Here is a 13,146-nt window from a genome sequence, read left to right on the forward strand (position 1 = left end):
TTGTTGAAGTGGCATATGGAATGAACTTTGATAGAAGTTATTGAGTCAAAGGTGGAGCTGAGACCATTACTTTCTGGATAAGGTTTTGTACAAATAAAACAAATATAGGGAAGTTCAGGAGGAAAGCAGAAAGTTGGTTAAAAATATAGAGACAGTTTCTCAGATAAAGTTCTCATATCTTAACTATATAAAGAACTTTGTCAAATCTATAAGGACATAAGTCATTCCCTAATTAACAATTGGTCAAAACCTATAAACAGGCAGTTTTCCAATGAAGAAATAAAAATAATTTATCATTAAAATGTTGTAAATCATTATTGATTAGAGAAATGCACATTAAAATCACACAAAATCAGATTAACTAAAATGATAAAAGAGGGAAATGACAAATGTTGAAAAGAATGTGGAAAAATCAGGATACTGATTCACTGGTGGTGGAATTGTGAATTATCCATTGAATTTGAAGAGCAATATGGAATTATGTCCAAAGAGTCTCCCTATACCTTTTGACTCAACAATAATACTACTAGATCTCTTTCAAAAGATGATTAAGGAAAAAGGAAAAGCACCAAAATCTTCTAAGATATTTATAGCAGCTCTTTTTGTAGTGACAAAGAATTGAAAATTGTAGAGATGTCCATCAACTGGGAAGTAGTGGAATAAATGGTAGCATATGATTATGATGTAATACTACTGTGCTATAAGAAATGATGAACTGAATGATCTTAGAAAAAAATACAAAAACTTGCATGAAATAACAAAGAATGAAATGAGCAGAATCAAGATAACATTGTATACAATAACAACAATATTGTTCTTAAGAACATCTTTGAGCAAATTCATTTTGATTATTATACATAATTAAATTGCAAAGGACACATGAAGAAAGATACTATCTGCAGCCATATAAATAACTGATAAATAGAAGGACATATAAATGATTTTACCTACATATACCTATTGGTATTTAATGATAGCTACCTCTAGATGCATGAATGGGGGGAGGGAAAAAGAAATTTACATGATAATTTTATTATATATTTAGGAGGAATAGCAATTTGTATATAATAGATTTGTAGGTCCACATGCAGTCATCTTTTTATTATGTTATATTGTCAAAATGGTTGTTTTTTTTCCCTTAAATTAAAAATAAATAATTAAAATAAAACTGAGTTGTTTTACTAAAAAAAAAAAAATAAAATAGATAAATTATTGTTTCATTTCATTTTTAAGAAGAAAGAAGGAAACAAAATTATCAGTATCAAAACTGAATGTGATAAATTCACCATCAATGAAAATGGAATTAAAGCAATTATTAGGAGTTATTTTGTCCAGTTTTAAGCCCATGAATCTGAAAATCTAAATGAAATGGAAAAATAGGTACCAAAATATAAACTGCCCATGTTAACAGAAGTGGAAATAAAATATCCTTATTTTAGAAAAAGAAAATAATCAAGCCATCAAACTCCTTAAGAAAAAAATTCCCAAGATCAGATAGATTCACAAGTGAAATTTGCCAAATATTATAAGAACAATTAATTCCAATATTATATAAACTATTTGGGGGAAAATAAGCAAAAAAGGATTATTAAAGTCTTTTTGTGACATTAATACGATGCTGATACATAAACCAGAAAGAGTAAAAACAGAGAAAGAAAAATATATACAGATCTCCCTCATGAATATTTATTTGAAAAAAATAAATAAAATGCTAGAAATGAGATTATAGTACTATATCATAAAGATATATAATATGACCAGGTGGCATTTATATAAGGAATATAAAACTGGTTTAATATTAGGAAAAATATTAGCATAATGAACCAAATCGATAGCAAAACCAACAAAAATCATATGATTCAATAGATACTGAAAAAGCTTTTGACAAAATAGAACACTTACTTCTATTAACGCACTAGAAAACCTAGGAATAAATGGACCTATTTTTTAAGTGATAAGTAATACATATCTAAAGTAAACAACAAGAATTACCAGTAATGGATATAAACTAAACGTCTTTCCAATAAAATTGGAGTGGGAGCAAGGATATGTATTATCACTATCATTGTTCAATATTATGCTAGAAATTCTAGCTGTAAAAGTCAAGAAAAATAAATGTACAGAATTAGAATAGGAACAAGGAAACAAAACTATCACTCCAGCTTATATGATGGTGTAATTAGCTAATCCTAGAGAATCAGCTAAAAAACTTATTGAAACAATTACTAAGTATAGGAAAGTTGCAGCATATAAAATAAATTTACACATCATCAGCATTTCTATCTATTACTAATAATGTCTGACTGAATTAACTGATTGGTTTAAGATGAAAAAAAATCACATTTATATTTTCACTTTATTTATTTAACTTATGTGAGTATGTTATGCAAAATATCAGCTGCATAATTCAAAAATTGGAATTAGTATTGCATTGAGAAAAATCAACAATGTCAGGTAGATGATAACGCCCTGGTGGCAGAAAGAGAAGAATTAGGAAGCTTCTTCATAAAGATAAAGGAGAAAAGTGTAAAAGCTGGCTTAAAGCTTAACATTAAAAAAAATAAACAAAAAATCCCCTCAGATTTTGCCAATGGGTCACATTCCTGGCAAAGAGAAGGAGAAGAAATGGTAGCAGTGTAAGGTTTTATATTCTTGGCCTCAAAGATCGCTGGAGGTAATGACAACAGCCATGCTACTTGGAAGAAAACATAGTCAAAGCTATGGCTTTTCTAATAGTAATATATGGCTGTGAGAGTTTGAATTATAAAAAAAAAAAAAAAGCTGCAGTACTATAGAAGTGAGGCTTTCAAATTGTGGTGCTAGAGGGTCCCTTAGACAGCAAGGATGTCAAATAAGTCAATTCTTAAATTAATTCAGGGCTATTCACTGAAAGGTCAAATATTGAAGCTTCAGTTTAAATACTTGGCCATGTAATGAGAAGATTGGACTCACTGGAAAAGATGTGGTGTTGAGAAAGTTTGAAGTCTACAAGTAAAGATAACAGAGGATTGTGCTGAATAATTAATATCCTGAAATCAATGAAGCCATGAACTTGGATAGATTTTGAAAGATAGCAAAGGATAGAAGGGCCTGACATGTGATTGTTCAGCACAAAGAGCTGGACATGACTTAACAAGAACAAACAACATTTTAAAGTTGTTGTAGAAGTGAAATTATACTTCTAAAGCATTTTGCAAATATAAACAGTAGCTTGTTATTATTCTTACAAACTCATTTAATCTTGTCCTACTCTTCAGTCCCAATTTTTTACGTGGCTTTCTTGGCAAAGGTGCTACAGTGGTTTGTCGTTTCCTTCTTCAGGATCTTTGTTTTATATTTGAAAAAACTGAAGCAAATGGTGCTTTGTTTGGGTTCACAGAACTAGTAAATGTCTGAGGATGGATTTGAATTTAGATCCTTCTGACTCCATGCCTAGCACCACTCCTGCCCCCTAAGTATTACATTAATGCATGTTATTTCAAGTTCCCTTCAAGTTATGAATCTAGGATCCTATAATCATAAGAGCAGTACTCTTGTATTTAGAAATAAGAATTTAGAAGTCACCTTACCTGAAAAATACAGTGAAATAAATGATGAGCAAAATGAGATTACAGAAGTTACTTGGATTTATCTTTTGTTATTTTGTTTTATGGGACAGAGTATAAGACAATTTTTGACTAAGTGAGGTAGGGAAATGGCTATTTAGGATAAGATATTTTAGGGGTCATAGTAGGAAAGACAATGTTTGGCTAAGTGAGGTAGAGGAATGGCTACTAAGGATAAGAAACTTTTTAGAAAGGAAAGGATCCTCAGGACAAGACCACCCCTCTATTTTTATTCCTCTCTTTTTCCTATTAGAAGACATTGTTTTCAGAACTAAGGCCCAAGAAGCAAGCTCTAAACTGAGGTTGGCATAACAACAATCCTTTGCACTTACTCTCTAGATGAGATCTGCCACAGCAAAATCTCGGAATTGTTTTGCACCAGCTGCAGATGGTCTCTGAGCTCAAGCTAGCATCAGCAGCTGCTTTGTTCTGGTCATGAAACACTGCTATGAGTCAGTCACTTCATTGTTGCTGTTACCTCTTGTTGTCATGGCTACAGATCAAAGCATTGCCACTGCTAGATGTCTCCAAGTTTGATCTCACTAAAGTGGATTCCTCCTAGAGGAAGCCTTAGCACATGTATCTTAGTTTCCCTCTTCCAATAGAATAAAGATTTTTTTTTTTAATTTACAACCATTGTTAGCTCTTTGGTTTTATTCTATTTTTATTTTATTTTATTTTAGAATTAACTGCGATTGAAATAAGTTATGTGAGCTCTTTGGTATTTTCAGTTAGTAGCAGTTGCAATAATCTCTGTTACTCTTTGACCATTTGTTTTCAGAGCTTACATTAACCAATAATACTTGATGCCTATTGGGAAATAGGAATGAGGAGAGTCCTGGGAAGCAAGTAAGTCAGAAGATGGACAATCTCAGGCCATGTAACTCTATGCCCCGGGTCAGAAAATTTAAGGGAAACTCCTTGTACCATAAACCACACTATGTTGGAAAAGGAATTCTATCTAGAATATATTCACCTGGATAGCTTCACATGATCTCATTCTCAGGAATCCAAGGAGTTTCCCCTTATGCCAAAATATCAATTAATTTGGATCATGAAAAGTGAAAATGAGAATACCAAGGTATGTTTGAAACATTCTACATTTCATTCAAATTTCGTCCTTTTGTTTTGAAGAATGTTAATGAACACTGTATAATGGGCCAGACAATTATGATTGCTCCATATATGAGATGCTCCATAATGTGTTCAAATGCAGATTGGAGAGCAGCCACTCACAGCCTTTCCCATTCTAAGTCTGGAGAATTTCTCTGATTTGCAGAGATTCACTTTCAATTTTTTATTTTTCGATCAAAACCTTGATTTTCTCTTTGGGATTGCAGAGAAATAAGAGACAAGTAGAGTTTCCAGGTCATCCTAGTCATTCAGTGTCTGGAGCTAATTTTTTCTACTATATTATATACTATGCTATATAATATAACATATATATATGTATATATATATATACTATACTATACTATATATATTTCTACTATACTACATACTACATATATACTATGTAACCCTATTAATAATTTTTCCTTTCTGGTTCTTGATATCCCTTCATAGAAAATAGGGTTGCTGTCTTTTAACTACCCACAAGTATTTCTGAAGAAAATACTTTGTCAACTTAAAGTTATATAATATATAGTTCATCCATTATGGACAATAATTTGGAAATAGGATCAAAAAGTTATTCTCCCCATTTTACAAAGACATTTGTCCCATATTACAAAAATATCTAAGAAAAAAAGAAAATAGCTTTTGTATAGTAATATTTATAAAATGATACAAAGTTTACCAAGTAAACCAAAGTTTATCAACATCTTATTTTATCTTCATAACAAGTGCTACCTTGGCTTACCCAGTGTCACTAAACTACTAAGTGTCTGAAACGGGATTCAGCTATTCCTGACCAGAAGTAAATTGCTTCTATCTATTGTATCACCCAACAGTATTTGGGGGGTTTTATTGGCTAAAACATTGTGGCATGTGAATGTAATGGAATTATGATTATGTGGGCAATTTCAAAGAAATCTTAGATGACTTCTTTGAAATGTTAGATACTGAAAAGAGACAAATTAGGAGAACAATTTAGAAAATGGCAACTACATTTTAGAGGGAAAAAATACTACTGAATGATTCTGGGACTCTTAGCATTTCAGTGTTATAACACAAGTTCAGAAGACTGAAGGTGAAACATGCCATTCACATTATTGCAGAGGGAATGAAGTTAATTTGCAGATTTTGATTGGGATTTTGGACATGACAATATGAAGATTTGTTTTGCTAGACAGTAATTATTGTCGTGATCTTTTAATATTCAATTTTCAATTGCCTGGTTGTGAAGGAGACACAAAGAAACAGAGATAGAGATAGAGGTAAGGGGGGGGGGGGGGAGGGAGGGAGAGAGGGATAGCCTTTCTCTACAAAGTCTGTTCCCCAGCTCCTTACAATCTAATTTAGGACTTAATCATCACAAGCTCTTGTTTCTTCAATGATACCTCTTTCCCCCAAGCCAGCCCCACCATGTTGTGTACCTTCCTCTCCCTCTTCCTTCATTTCATTAGCATATACATTTCTAAATAGCAAGGAATATTTTTCTTTCTGCTTCTATTTGGATTCCCATGGACTGGCATATGGCAAGCATTAAATAAGTGCTACAATACAAACATAGTGAAATGATATAGGGAAACACTTGGGGTCAGAAAGATCTGGGCTCAACTACATCTCTGATAGGGCTGTGATCACTGGCACTGAATTACATGATACCAAAATAATGAATTCCCTAAAACTCTAAATTATAGAGAACTGACTAATCTACATCCATTGAGGGGGTTTCCAAACAGGAAGATCAAGGGAGTTTCCAACTTTGGAGTTCCTCCCTGACTGAAATAAAATCACAGAACAGGTCCAAACAAATCCTCTTTTCAAAGTAGTCACATATCACTAAGAACTATTTTTACACTTTTGCTTTTTTAATAATTATTTATATTATTCTTTAAATGTACTTTGAACATTTCCTACACACCAAACCTGCCCATTCATTCCTAAGCATCTTCATCTATTCTGTATATATCGTCTGTTTACTTAATTATTCATATCATGTCTCACTAGAATGTGAGCTCTCACCCACAAAAATCAAGAATATTCCTATGTGATAATAATAAACCCAAAGGGCAATAAAAAAGAAAAATCTCATTCTAAAAAAAAATACAGATTACATCAAATATTTGAGGATCAATTTATCAAAGCATACAAAAATTCTTTTCTAAATTAGATTGCAAAATGTTTCTGAAATACAGAACAATTTAAATAAATGGATGAATATTGAATGCACCTCACTAGGTCATGACAATATTTTTTAAAATCATAATACTACCAAAGTAAATTTATACTTTTAATGCTAAAATAATCAAGTTGTATACAATTAAAAATATGTCAAGTTCTATATGGTACTCTTTTGATCACTTAATACAATTTTTAAAATCACTTGGAGAAACAAAATATCTAAAATATCAAGGGAAATAACGAAGAGGTAGAAATGGATGGGGAATAGCACTTCCAGACTTCAAATTATGACATAAAGCCAACAGTGATCAAAATCATTTGATACTGGTTTGAAAATAGACAAATAAATCAATGGAATACACCAGACAAGACATAATAAAAAACAAGGAAATAAAAAACCCAGCATTACATAAAACATAATTACTTAAGAAAGAATTCCACATTTAATAAAAACTTTTGGGAAAACTGGAAATCAAACAACAGAAATAGACTTAGGCTAATATCTTATACTTTATTCCATAACAAATTCAAAATATATATGTGACAATATTAAAGATATGATATTTTTAAAATTAGTGAAGAAACATGTTATATACCTTTCATGGAAAAGGAAAGATTAACCTTTTTTTTTTTTTTTTTTTTTTTTCACAAAACAAGGGATAGAGGTAATCACAACAGATAAAAATAGATAACTTTGTTTATGTAAATCTGAAAAGTTTGTCTACAAACAACATTAATTCATCTAAAACAAAAGAAGCAGCTGAATGGGGGAAAAGATTTGTATGAAATATCTCAGAGTTTGTGAGTTATATAGACAATTAACCTTGTTAAATACAACATATATTGTGTATATGTGTATGTATATGTATATATATATGCATGCTCCCACTTACACATATACATGTGTCTGCATATTATGTATACAGACATTTCCTGAAGTGAAATTCACAAAGGCAATGTCAAAGTCAAGGAAGTAATTAACTGTCTGTGTAGCTGAAATATGATCCAGGTGAAGATCATGGGAATGGTATAGACATGAGGGAATATGTGAAAATACACATCTCTTAGTGTGAAGGCAGGAGATAGGGAGGAAAGAAACTGTGAGTAAAACACTCCATTTAGAAGAATGCTCGGAGGATAAGAATTCTTGGGACCTGAGTTGGGTCACATGTTAGTATACAGTAATCCTCAAAGTAGAGTTTGCTTCATGAAGGTGATTGAAATAGAGTCTGAAAGAGGCAATAGGGAGTGAAGAGTACTTTGATTAACCCACCACAACCATAAGGGACAGGGGGAAGGAGGATAGTGGAAAGGAAAGTATAAGGAAAAGTATATCTGGTAAAACAAAGGATAGCCAGTGGTGTTGTCAGGAAGAAATCATATTCAATGAGGGCCAGAAGGTAGAAAATTGAGAAAGCTTATTAATTATAGAAGAATTCCAGAGAACACAGTGGAAATGGCAGGCACATTGAGAGATCAGGAATGAAACGAATAGTCTTAAATATCAAGTCAAGAATGAGAAATGTACATTGGCTGCTGGAGCTCGGGATCAGTGGAATAGAGTGAAAAGAAGGGGATAAGCACATAATGACTGAGCCATTATTAGATCCGGCTCAGTATCAAGTATCTGGAGTTAAGTTCTTTTAGGGAGACATGAGATTAGAAGTCTGAGCTCCACACTTGAGGTTCTCCTTCTGGGCATGCTATGTCCTATGAGAACAAACAGATCAGCCTCAGAGCAGGCGGAAAATAGTGTACAGGTATGGGAGCCTAGTATAGAAACCTAATCATGTGGTTAGTTCTAGAAAAGACTGTGGGGTAGAAGATGGAAGAGGAAAGTCTGGCAAAGTGCATGAAACAGAATTCCACTGGGGTAGGAAGTGAGATATGGTACTGATCCATTTATGTAACTGGCAGGGCTCAGTGGGAAAATGGCAGGGATAGCCGTGGTACCTGTCTCCCAGAACAGTTATATATCCTTCCCTGCATTTCCGTTTTCTAAGATGCATAGAATTCTCCGGTAGACCCCGAGAGTGATGGACTTTGTTGAATCCTGAAACTGTCTCCCTCTCTCTTCAAGCATTTGTCTTCTCAGCTCACAGCTAGATCCAATGCTTTTATTGACCTGATTAATGCTGAGTTGAGAATTCCTCTGGGATCACTCCTCCCCTTCTTTCTGCCTCCTAGTCCAGCACAAAGGATTGGCCTTCTCAAAGCATTTCAGAATCTTGACTACAAAAGCGGTTGCCAGAATAGCTCTACTGTAATCACCTTTTCATTTGATACACAAGAGGCTGAAGTGTATCTAACTCATTCAGTAAATCCCAAGACACCTCAACATCTGCTTTCATCCAATGGCCCAAAGTACTTCATTGCTTCCAAACAGCTGGTTTATGCCTTTGTCAGATTGACTCAGTAGGGATGTCTAGGAACCACTCAGCTTTGGTTCTGTAATTCAAATCTTAAAATTTAGATGGTATAGTTATATTAAGTGGGGTTGAAGAGTAGGATTCCTTTTAGTTTTATTTTTAATGATCCCATGCCTAGTATTGTCTGGCAAGTGACAATTTAATACATTCTCTAAATCTAAAATGTTTAATTCCATACATAAGATAGTACATGGTAACATGTCAAGTGACTGTATTGCTTTAAGATACTAAGAGCAGCTTGGAACTTCATTATTTGTTCTAAAGTCTTAATTACAGATGAATGGGGAATAGAGAATATGAATTATGTTATAGGAGTTATAATCAGATTTAGAACTGGGAGACATATTAAAGGCGATTATCATCCCACTCAATAATTTTTAAGCTATGGAAACAGCAAGAGAAGCTACATGACTTGTTCAAAGTTGAATATGATAGAATACTAAGAATCAGGAAGAACTAGGAAACCTGTCTCTATGATGGATGAATCATAACTTCTCCCAGTTTGTTTCCTACCCAGAATATGTTTAAATGACTAGCCTAGATTCACTTAATTAGTAGGTGTCTGAGCCTGCACTTATGAAGATGAGTCTTCCTGATTTCAAGTCGAATGCTCTATCCACTGTTACCCACCCAGCTACCCCTGGGTATCTTTAGACAGATAAAAGGGTTTTATATACTAACACCCCCTAATAATGCTGTGAGGCAGGCACTAGTTATTATTTCTGTTTCTTTCATCAGGAAACAGACTCGCAAGTGGGTAAGAGGACTCTGACTTGTCCCAGGGCCCCACATTCAATATGTATCAGAAGTGGGAAACATGACTCCAGATTGTGTAAGCCTGATGGGACAAGATGATCAGAGGTGTAGGAAGTGATTACACAAGAGACACTGTTCTGGAACCAAGTAAGATTTATTAAAGGCATAAACAAGAATAGGTTGTCCATCAGCAGTCCTGACAGCAGAGTACAGATCCCTGCAGGTCCACTTGGACTAATAGTCCAAATAGGTATGCATCACTCCAAACTTCAGATCCCCAATTATTGAGGCATAATGAGCCTCCAAGATAAAACCAACTAGACCCTACCTACCGAGCAAGAAATGACTCAGAGCCCCTCCAAACAAGTCCAAAAGAAGTTAAGGGATTAGGCAAATATTAAGACAAATATTTCACACAGGGTGAACCTATGACCCTGAGTTTCATCAGTTTCAAGTTAATATTCTTTCTAGGTAGCCTTGCACTAAACACCTTTAAAAAAAAAAAAAAAAAAAAAAAGTTCAAAACAAGTGGCCAAGCTTTCCCAATAGGATGGAAAAAGCAAGAAGCTAATAAGCAAATTCTTGGGAAACAAATTTAAGTATAAAAACAGAAGTTTGAATAGAAATGTCTATTATATAGAAGGTAATTACAACAGCATCTGGCCTTTCTGCTGTTAGTCTACTCCTTGATAACACACACTTGTCCCTCAGTATAATATATAATAGGTCATTGAGGAAATATAAAGAAATAAGCTTGTAGTAATCCACTCACAAACAAAAAGTAAAAAGGCAAGAGACTATCCACTAAACCTGATTGGCTCCCTATTTACCTATCTGAGGCAGTATTGCTATAAATAATTGCTATCATAGCTGGTCCTGACATTGGGAGATCGGGCTCCATTGGCAGGCTAAAAACACAAAGGTCCATAATAAAAGTACACAAGGAGCAGGAAGAATAAGGAAAAACTATGGGAATTTTGTATTTAAAGCTACACTTCTTTCATTTTCCACTCCCTTCTCCCCATTGCTGCCACTATGGATTGACTCCCAAGATTGGACTACCTTCCAAACATTCTTTGATTTTAAAAGGTTTCTTCCAACATCTGTCTGGCTTTGCAGACTTTTATTTTTTCAACTCTACAGAAGACCTTATCTCAAAAGATTATTAAAGATCAGCTATGTGGCTTTCTAAGAATCAGAATATCCTATGAAGGGAGAAAGGGCATTCTTGTATTGACAGTGGGTTATTTTCTACTACATTTTGGCCTGGGAATTAGACTGAAATTGCTTTTATGGGCCTGATTTCTCTTAATCACATTTTTATCCAGGCAATCCATTGATAGATTTTCAGTGTCCAAGGAATGTAAAAATAAAGTCTGTGGTCAACCAGAATGGAAATTGTCTAATCTTCAGAAAAATCTAGCTTAAGAGATTAATTTCTCCAACCTTTCCTACTGCTCTCATCCACCCAGCCAGGACAGAGTCAACATTTAGATATAATACTCAGAATTATTAGCGATCACCTTCAAATGTCTTTTACAAACTCTTTAGAAAAGCAATCTGCTAACGGCTTTCATTTGTTGGTGAGCTTCTTATTTATAATATCAATAATGTTTTTTAGCACCAATGTGTAATCCCAAAGATCAAAACTATTATAGGTAAAAAGATGTAATTCCTGTCCCAACGAGTTATGAGGTAGCAGTGTAGTGGATAGTGTTGTACTTGCAGGCAAGAAGACCTAAGTTCAAATTCTGCCTCAGACACTACAATCACATGATCCTAGATGAGTCACTTAACCTATCTGAACCTTAGTTTTCACATCCATAAGATGGAGATAATTCTATTAATCGGGCTTATGAGAATCAAATTATATTGATAATGTATGTAGCGTGCTTTCCAAAGTGTTATAAATGGCAGCTGTGCTACAATCTACATGCATTAAAGACATATCAAACTACCTATGAACATCATGCAAACTACTCTATCTTTACATCACTTTTAGCTCTAACTGTGTACTTGGTTTATAGCTATAGTAGAGTATCCAATACTTAGTGGTTGGTGATTTCTTTCAATCCATCAAACTTTTATTAAATCTTCAAAACGCCTAACTTTTTTCTGCTCTTCCTAAGCTTCCAGTTTCACTTCTCCTTCATTGGATCACAGACTCAGAACTGGAAGGGCCCATGGAGGACACCTTGGTACAGTGTCTTCATTTTACAGAGGAACCTGAGGGTTGAAGAGGTAATAACTTATCCAACATCATAGGTTGTCAATGGCCAGAACTGGAATTCAAACCAGGTTTTCTTTCCCCAAATCAAGAACTTTTTCCATCACATTACTATAACATACCACACAATGAAAATGTATCCCAAATCAAATATCAATGATAAAAATTACAAGAGTAAAACAATGTAATATGGTGCAACAATATAGAATAGGTAGATTATCAGTTCAAAATAAATCAAAATTATTAATTTAAAAGAGGGATCCTCTAACTGTTCATTACCATGAGACCATGTGATACAGGTTCCAAAAAGGTCCATGCATAATTCAATGTGCATCCAAATTTTAGAAAATAGATCACAAAGTTCAGAATAATTCACATTTCAGTCCACAGTGCAGTCAGTTACTTACGGATAACAACATGAAAAAATCAGTGGCCACAGTTCAATTTTAATGTATTGTCATTAAATTTTCCTTAATGTCTTATGTAACCTCATAAATGTAAAGATCTTTTTAAAAATTTCTCTAAATGTTCTTGATGTTTTATGCCTTAAAATTTATTTTACATTGTCTAAGTCTATAAAATATTCCTTTGGTATTTACGTTGATATACAACTACATATTATTTTGCCTATAAACATAGCCTAACCATTAACATTTTCCAATTATTTAGGACTTATTTTTGTAAAAATTTCATTTATGAAAGTCCTTTAAGTGTATTTGGTTGATTTATTTCCACATAGTTAATGAATTTTGTTATTTTAAGTGGAATTTTTCTCCTGTGATTTTTTTTTTAGTATTATACAGAAAAGTACTTTTTGTGCATTTATTTTACAGTTAATGCA

General features: G+C 33.5%; 1 gene segment (V, D, J or C); it reads right to left on the reverse strand.

Moving 5' to 3' along the window:
* Positions 1 to 13,146, reverse strand: part of LOC141556155 (immunoglobulin lambda variable 9-49-like) — a 1,090,947-nt gene that overhangs the window by 895,880 nt on the left and 181,921 nt on the right.

This window comes from Sminthopsis crassicaudata, chromosome 1, assembly GCF_048593235.1.
Source record: "Sminthopsis crassicaudata isolate SCR6 chromosome 1, ASM4859323v1, whole genome shotgun sequence".
Taxonomy (NCBI): Eukaryota; Metazoa; Chordata; class Mammalia; order Dasyuromorphia; family Dasyuridae; genus Sminthopsis; species Sminthopsis crassicaudata.